We start from the raw sequence: 9,701 nt of genomic DNA, 5'->3' as shown, positions 1-9,701 counted from the left end.
ACAGCATTGTGACGCATGTGTTAGGATGCTCCAGTTGGGCCAGGATTGTGTGAAGTGTATTTCAGAGTGCATCTTCCATGCTTCCACAGTTGGCAAAATAGTGGCTGTCCATCTCAGTGGTGGTCTGGATATGAGACAGAACAAGCCTCTCAAAGCACCTCATGATAACTGATGTCAGGACAACTGGGTGATAGTCACTGAGACACCTGACTGGTTACTTTTTGGGCATGGGGACAGTAATGGTGAATTTGAGGCATGTGGGGCCTACAGCCTGCTGCAGGGACAGATTAAAGATGTTAGTGAACACTCCTGCAAGTTGGTCAGCGCATAACTTCACTGTGCGGCGTGGCAACCTGTCTTGTCCTTCTGCTTTGTTGACTTTGAAGACTGCTTTCTCAGTCTGCCTCAGAGTGGCTCCTCCCAGGATAATATTGTTGACTGAACTCTGTCTGCTCAGTAAACAGAGCAACCTGTGTGGTTATTTGATATACTGTTGCCTTACTATCAGCTCAAAGCAGTCTGGCCATTCTGCTCTGAACTTTCTTTCCCATTCTGAAGCTCAGTTTGAACTTCAGCAGGCCTTCTTGATCATGTCTACAATGCATAAATAGGCTGAGTTACTGCAACATGATAGGCTAATTAGATATTTGACTTAATGAGCAGTTGTACAGGTGTAACCAATGAAGTGGCTGAGTGTAAGGAAATTTGTGTTTGTCTTTGTTGTAACAATGCTTCTTGGCAATTAATCTTATCCCATTAGCCTGTTTATCTCCCCTTAAATGATACCACATTTGTAAGAGAAATGCATTTGTGGGTTGAGCAGCAGAGTTGAGTATGTGGGCTATGCCTATGAAAAATTTGCCAAGTCTTCTCTGCTAATACCAAACAGCTTATTCTGCTACTGATGCTTGTTTTGAGCTTCTGGTACCCCAGGTGCTGGCAATCAGGCTTGTCATCACTGAGGCAATGTCAGATTCTGCAGCCAGTGGTAATCCCATATCTCCACAGTCTGGGACCAAACCCTATCCTCCAAGATGTCACTCGCCCCCACAGAGTGGGTTTATCACAAACTACCTCCAGAATTTAGGAGCGGAGAGGATAAAATTGCCTGCCTGCAGTCCTGACCTCAACCCTATTGAACGCTTGTGGGATCAGCTTGGGTCTGCTGTTTGTGCCAGAGTGACCAACACAACCACATTGGTTAACTTGCTGGTTGAAGAAGGGGATGCCATCCCACAGCAATGTGACGAGCATGAGGAGGAAGTGCCAGACTGTTGTGGTTGTGTATGGTTCTTCCACATGGTATTGAGACCCCTGTTTGTTAAACTGTTAATATGTCTTGTTTCTTCAGACTTCAATCATTCAATCCAATAAATGGCACCAAAAAAGACTCAGTATCAGAATAAGCTGTTTGGAATTGGCAGAGAAGATCTGGCAAGTTTTTCATGGGCACAACCCACATACTCAACTCTGCTGCTCAACCTACAAATGCACTTTACTTATAATAAACAGGCTGTCCAGTGTTATAAGATTTATTGGCAAGAAGCATTGTTACAACAAAGAAATAATCAACCAAACACAAATTTCCTTACTTTTTGTGCTAAGTTTATCCTTTGACATAATAATAAGTCATAATTTGCTTTACAAAACTAGGAAATTATTTAAGATCAAACTTCTGTTTTTTAATGGGTGCGGGAACCAGATTATGCAACTTTCACACACATTAAAGAGGAAGTTAATGTGTGTGATACAAGGATGGGATTAATGTTATCAGTCACATCCTTGCATCTATCCATTGCACTGTAGTTCCCCTTGCATAAAAACTACAGCAGGTCAGTGTCTTTTTCTCTTAAAAAGTCTGCATGATTACGACAATATGCTGATTCTAGACCAAAATCAAGAGTATTTTCTTAAAGCTAAATGAAACTACAAGTAGAAGGCTTTTATGGGTTTCCTGAACAAAGGGTAGAGACCAGGTTTAAAAAAGTTCAGTCAAAGTGCTATCTTAATTTAGGATTAGTATTCAGATCTATGAAAGATCCCTGATTTGATTCTGGGAGGTGACACAAACCCCTTTGGGGTTGTGTCAGGAAGGGCATCTGGTGTAAAAATCTGTCCAATCAAACAGGCAGAGCTACCAACTGTGGTGACCCCAAGGCAGCAACTGAAAGCAGCTTCTTCTTTATAAGGTGCTACGGTCCTGTTGTTCTGTGCTTTTGTTAAGTGTTGGAAATCAAGCTTAAGCTTTATTGTGTTGCAACTAACTCTGTGTTAGCAGCATAGACTGCATAAAAGAGATTAGCATGTAATCTTTGGAGAAATACAATGTTGCATTTGCAGAAGCAGTTGTTGTTTGTGGCCTAAGCACAGTTTCAATTCTGGTGGAAAAAATTGAAGTAGAATTTCATGTACACTGTAATTATTATTGTAAAAGTGACAGGCTGAGGTGCCATGGTAAAAGCAAACTAGTTATTTCAAGCAGTGCAGCACATGTTTAAAAGTCACTGACAATCAAAACACGTAATGTAGACCCAGCAGAGATGGCCCATGTATTAAAAGTGAAACAGAATTATAACAGGTTGCCAATTTTAAAGTGCAGTCAGTAAATTTTTGAGGTTATTTAATTGGGGGTGAAAAAAAGGATATTGCACTCATAAATATGCATAGATTAATGTGTAATTATGACAAATTATTAATCTAGTAAAAATACATGGGAGCAGGTTTGTGATTTGTGGAAGCTGCCATGTTCCTGCACCATATTTGAATACAATGGCTGGAAAGAATATCTCTCTTCCCCCTAATGGTGATTTACATATGTGATTATAGACCAGCAACAAACATAAGACACCAAAGGCAGACGAGAAGTTGTAGGCCTTCACATGACATGGAGGGGCATTTCAATTCACGTTTGCTCTTTTAAACTCAAGATATTAAATTCAGTTCAATTGTATTCATAGGGCCAAATCACAACAAACAGTCACCTCAAGGCACTTTATATTGTAAGCTGAAGACCCTACAATAAAGACACCCACGACTGCGAGGCCACATCAGAGTCCAATATCATCATAAAGTTTGCTAAAGACACGGCTGTTGTGGGACTAATCTCCCACAATGAAAAGACAGCCTACACAAAGGAGGTCTCCGACCTGGAGGACTGGTGCCAGGAGAACCACCTTCTGCTTAACGTCAGCAAGACAAAGGAACTGATTGTAGACTTCAGCAAGAAGCAGCAGAGGGACTGCCATCCACTTCTCATCAGTGGTGCTGAGGTGGAAAGATTGGACACTTTCAAATACCTGAGAGTGACCATCTCACGGGACCTGTCCTGGGCTCATCACATTAACACCACTGCGAAGAAGGCCAGACAGCATCTCTACCTCCTCAGGTGGCTGAGAGACTTCAAGCTCCCACTCGTGGTGCTCAGGATTTTTTACACCTGCACCATCGAGAGCATCACCACCTGGATGGGAAACTGCACTAAACAGGCCCTTAAGAGGGTGGTTCGTTCAGCTGAATGAACCATCAGAACCACCCTTCCCAACCTGTAGGACATTTACACCAAGCAATGCAGGTTAAGGGCTATGAAGATCCTTAAACAGCCCAGCCACCCTGGACACTCTCTTCTCCCTGCTCCCATCAGGCCGGCGTTACTGCTGCCTGTGGACTAAGACTGAAAGGTTGAAGAAGAGTTTTTACCCACAAGCCATCCATCTGCTCAACTCTGAATCCTGAAATGGACTCTTATGCACTATGTAAAATATTCTGTTTGACTTGGGCTATACCATGCCCTGCACTAACTAACAGAGCTGCAATAACATACCCTTGTGTAAATACCAGTAACTAGAATTTTATATTTTTAACCTAGATATTTATATATTTTTATCTTGTGTGCCATGACATGTAAATTACATATTTTATTCTTATTTATATATATTTTTACATGTAAATTACTCATTTTTATTTTTCATTTATATATTTTTACTACATACTACTGGCTGCAGGTACACAATACATTTCAGTGTGCACTGTACTGTGTATAACTGTGTATGTGACTATTGAACCTTATCTTATCTTATCAATTAGAAAAAAAAGCCAACAATCGAAATGACCCCTGTGAGCATGCCCTTGGCAACAGTGGGAAAGAAAAAACCATTTAACAGTAAGAAACCTCCAGCAGAACCAAGCTGAGGGAGGGGAGGTCATCTGCTGCGACTGGTTGGGGCTGAATGGAGGAAGACAGAACAAAAGATGTGCTGTGGAAGAGAGCCAGAGATTAATAATAACTAATGATTAAATGCTGAGTGGAGTGTAAACAGAGTGAAAAGAGGTGAATGGCAAAGAAATATTCAGTGCATCATGGGAATCCACCGAGCTGCTAAGGCTGATTGCAGCATAAATAAGGGATGGTTCAGGGTCACCTGATCCAACCCAAACTATAAGTTTGATCAAAAAGTTAAGTTTTAAGCCTAATCTTAAAAATAGAGAGGGCGTCTGTCTCCTGAATCTAAGCTGGTTCCACAGAAGTGGGGCCTGAAAGCTGAAGGCTCTGCCTCCCATTCTACTTTTAAATAAATACCCTAGGAACCACAAGTAACCCAGCAGCCTGACAACAAAGTGTTCTATTGGAGATATTATACTATGAGGTCTTTAAGATAAGATGGGGCGTGATTATTCAAGATCTTGTATATAAGAAGAAGGATCTTATAGTCAGTTCTGGATTTAACTGGGAGCCAATATGCCAATATGGGAGAAATATGCTCTCTCTTTCTAGTCCCTGTCAGTACTCTCACTGGATCATACCCACAGTATATTTTATCATCATAGAAAGATTCCCCTTCACTATAGAAACGAAAACGCAAAGGAAAGAGACAACGCCACCAGTATCTTAATAAAATGTCATCCTTTTTCACCTCACCTAAAGCTTCATTTCCTGAACTGAGGTCAGGACTCTAACACATGGACACATGCACAAACATGCTCATTTATTCACAATATTCAATATTGTGGCAATTAGTTATTGTCAGTAGACATGGGACCCTACTGTCTCCGGACAGCTGACAAGAGCTGGCTAAACAACAGCAGCTTGTTATAAGCTAACATTATGCTGGGTAATTAGGCTTTTCAAACTTTCCCTCTGATAAACAGTTTGATTACGTTCTCACATTTTATGAGACTTTATTCACTAAGCATCAGAGTCCAGTGTTAGATCCACTTCAAAGACAGTTTAACTAATGCCGCTAACAGTGGCAAAAACTGCAGCGCTTACCAACAGAAAAGTTCAGGATATCTTCAACAACTCACCTCAGTATCACTGTCATCAGACAGAAGTGAGCTTCACTGACTCATCGGCCCATATCGGATTTCACAAAGTTTCACCCAGCATTGACAGCACTGGTAAACAGTGGACTGACAGATTGGGAAAAACTGTGGGGCGGATCCAGATCCGGTCCAAACAGTTATAGAAACACACCGGCCGGCCATTATGGGGTTAAATTTAATGTTTTTGAGCATCTCGCCCTAGAGCCCCGAGCTCCCCCAGAGCCGCAATGAGAGCATTTTGAATGGGAAATAGGACCCGGGGAAGTGGCCCCCTCACTCGCACGGCCCCAGGGACCCTCTCTGAAGAACGATAAATATTTCAATGGGCGTCGGACCATCTAAAATATGAAGTTAAATTTAAACGTCAATCGTTTTTATTCAGAAAATCCACTCCCTTTGCATGTAGTTTCATTGATTTAAGGCTGACTTGCCACTTCCAATATGACGGACTAGCCAACGTATCGCAGTGACAGGGTCCAGGTCATGCTGTTTCTGTAAACTGCTCAGGTATCAACAGTGAATGTGTCTGTTTTCTCTCCATCTCTTTTTATTACCTGATCACTGCTAGCCAGTGTTGCCAGATCTCGCGACAGAAACAAGCAACCAGCTCTATGAAAACAAGCCCAAAAGAAGCCCAACTGGCAACCCACAACACTGTAATCCTGAGGCCGCTTTTAAACAGTATATCTCTATAGCTCACTTCTTTGTTTTGTCTCATTGTGTTTTGGAGCAGTAAAACCCATGGTTAGCCTCATAGAAGAGAAGGGTGCACAGTTTGTTTTGTGTGTGTGTTTCTCTGTATTAGCATGTTGAACTAAATCAGCATGGTGAGCACATATTTCACACTCGCAAAATCTGGGGAATGCCTTTGGTACGTTTCCCACAAGCCCTCTTGTGCGGCGCCCCTATGCATTGCAATTAGTGCATACCCACTTTTAGCGCCACTGTCATCTGAGCTCGGATCCATTCTGTAAGTGCGCTCTCTTTCTCCCACTCTTTATTATATATATTTTTTTTTTCCTATATTTTCCCCGCTTACTGGAGCTCATTCTTGCGCTGCCTCCTCACTCTGGGCTGTTGAGTGTTTGGGTGTGCGCCCGGTCAACTTGTGCAGGAGCGATGAACAGGAAACGGGGGTTTGGAAGGGACAAACTACCTACCGCTCGTCTTTTGCTTTATTATAGAGCGCCGAGAGATATTCAAGGAGTTTCACTTGGAAAGAAAGTCAAGCCCAAATAAGCAACTCCACGTTCAAAAATAAGCCCAAAAAAACCCGCGACTCACGAGATTTGCAAGCGACTTTAGAAAAAAACAAGCCCAAAGTCGCTTATAATAAGCAGACTTGGCAACACTGCTGCTAGCGCCCGCAGATGAAGACGAGGCTTCTGCTTTACTTTGAAAGCATGGGAAATCTCAGAATCAGAATCAGAATCAGGTTTATTTTGGCCAAGTATGTTTACACACACAAGGAATTTGGTTCCGGTTGATGGTGTCTCTCTAGTATTATACAGTGTCCTATAATTTAACTTAAATGCTATACAATATACAATACACAATATACAATACACAATATACAATACAGGTCTGGGAAGGGAAGGTGCAGTGTAATTTAAGAATTACAATATCCAAAATCTAATAAATAATAAAATAAAATAAAGTGTAGTGTGCGTTGTAGTGGGACAACAAAGTTTGTAACATTAGGCAGTTGTGTAGAGATCAATGTTACTGATCAGCTGTTAATGAGTGTGATGGCATGAGGAAAGAAACTGTTTAAGTGTCTGGTGGTTTTTGTGTACAGTGATCTGTATCTCCTGCCTGAGGGAAGGAGCTGAAATAAAGTGTGTCCAGGGTGTGAGGAGTCTGAGATGATTTTCTTTGCCCGTTTCCTGGTTCTAGAAGTGAACAAGTCCTGAAGGTTTGGCAGAGGAGCTCCAATGATTTTCTCAGCAGTTCTAATAGTTCTCTGCAGTCTGTTTCTGTCTTGTTTTGTTGCTGCTCCAAACCAGATTGTAATAGAAGAGCACAGGACAGGTTCAATAACCGCGGAGTAGAACTGCCTCAACAGCTCCTGCGGCAGACCGTAATTCCTCAGTTGGCACAGAAAGTACATCCTCTGTTGGGCCTTTTTGAGGATGGAGCTGATGTTGAGCTCCCATTTCAGGTCCTGAGAGATGGTGGTTCCCAGAACTTGAAGGTTTCCACATTTGTCACAGGGCTGTTGGTTATAGTGAGGGGAATCATTGATGAGGGGTGTCTTCTGAAGTCCACTGTCATCTCCACAGTCTTAAGCGTGTTTAACTCCAGGTTGTTCTGACTGCACCAGAGCACCAGCCGTTCAACCTCCCGCCGATATGCAGACTCGTCACCATCGTGTATGAGTCCGATGTGTTAAAAGTCCGTGCCCTCATTTGGCACTACGTTACCCATGATGCACCTGTTTACTTTGTAGTTCTACTCGCTCGTAGGTAGCCAGGTTTGTGTGCTTCGGTGGGGCTCAGTGCCGTGAGAACAGCATCCACGGAGCAGGAATCGCCATCCACTGCCAATCCCCTTTTAACCTTGTGTGTATGAGTGCTGTGTGCGTTCTTATGATATGACCACACACACACACCCACACCCACACACGCACACCTTTACGCACCTAGAAATACTTACAACAACCTCTGTACCCTCATCATTTCCCATGTACCTGCTTCTATCGCCTCCTCAATAAACCCTCTAAGCGGCACCACTGGAGTTGGCCTATTCCTTCTGACCGAGGAAGATTCAGTTGACGAGCGATCCGCAATCAGCACACATTAGACGCACACAGTCTCTTACAAGTGGTCCTTCGAGCCGGATGTGCTTATTGGTTGGATCAACAACATGGCAACTCCCAAGGATAAAGCTTCTCAGGAAAAGAGTCATAAGCACAGTCCCCGTCCACACAGGAACAGGAAGCTTCCGGGACATCTGGCGGAATATGAGCATGACGTACCTGATCCAGAGGAGTCAGAGTCATCTACCAGCAGCAGTTCAGAGGAACCTAACAAGGAGAAGATGCGAAGATGGGAGAAGATGGAGGCCGTTTTGGGCAGAGTACTGGAAATGATGAGTGAGATGCAAGTCACTATGAAGGAGACCAGTGGCACACTAACCAAGCGTGTGGAGCAACTGGAGCGAACATGTAAGTCATGCAGCCCTCTCCTGCCACATGCTCATGCTCCACGACATGATAGAGCAGAATCCCTTCCTGCATTCCTTCTAACACCACAGCCTAGCAGTGTGGGCATGCACAACAGCTGTGGCCCTGATCAGCTGAACACCCTGGCACCAGAAAGGCAGGGCAACAGAACACCATTGAACCTACTGAGGCCAATAGAACCGGCTGCACCCTTACCAACACAGCAGGCAAACCTCTTGGTGCAGTCAGCACCATGGCCAGCTTCACGGCCTCTAAGCTTGATTAACCAGCCAGCTCTATCGCTACTGGAAGTTCAGTCAGCTCCACAGTCAGATGCAGCTGAAGCACCACAGCAGATGATTCAGCCACGGCCAGAGCCCCAACCTGTACTTCAACCCAGAGGGAATACGGCCTTCCAGTCTGTAGGTCAGCCTGTACTTCAGCCCGCTCCATCGCCAAGGGGCCCTCCCGTTTATCCAGGTATCCAGGTAGCGTCGTTACCAGCTCCACCTCCTAGAGTGTGTCATATGATACAGCCTGCTCTACAACCTGTCATTCAAGTAGCACAATCCATGCCGCTCCGGAGGTGCGAACCGCATCAGACTGAGTCCCTATACAGTCAGAGGTACCAACATCCACAGCCTCCAAGCAGCTCCAACCAGATACACTCTGCACCACCAGACCCCTACCCAGCTTCTGCTACACCCCGGTATCAGCCACCACAGGGAGTGGCAGCACAGCAGACCTATAGCCAGCATTATGCAGCTGCACTTGCTGATTCGGCTAACCACGACTCTGCTGCCTCTCGATCACCGCCTGCTGCATACCATGCACCAGCCCCCCTATTTCCTACGGCGGAAGTTAACCATCCAAACCTGATGGAGATGATTGTTGCATCATCATATGGCATTCCAAAGCCCAGACTGGTAACATTTAAATCAGGGAAAGAGAGTGATTTTGCACTATTGAAGAAAGGACTGGACAGCCTACTCAGGCCTCGTGCACACCTCACAGAGGAATATAAATATCACATCCTGCTGGATCATCTCGAGCATCCATGTGCTTTACAAGTGGCCAGGCGCTATATCCATGACCGCACTCCCTACACTAGTGCAATTCAGGCTTTGGAGCAGAGATATGGACAGCCTAGACAGTTGGTCCAGAGTGAACTCAGTGCTATACTTAACTGCTTGCCTATTAAGGCAGGTGACCCTCAAGC

The sequence above is a fragment of the Archocentrus centrarchus genome, chromosome 24 (assembly GCF_007364275.1).
Source record: "Archocentrus centrarchus isolate MPI-CPG fArcCen1 chromosome 24, fArcCen1, whole genome shotgun sequence".
NCBI lineage: Eukaryota > Metazoa > Chordata > Actinopteri > Cichliformes > Cichlidae > Archocentrus > Archocentrus centrarchus.
This window is presented reverse-complemented; position numbering follows the sequence as displayed.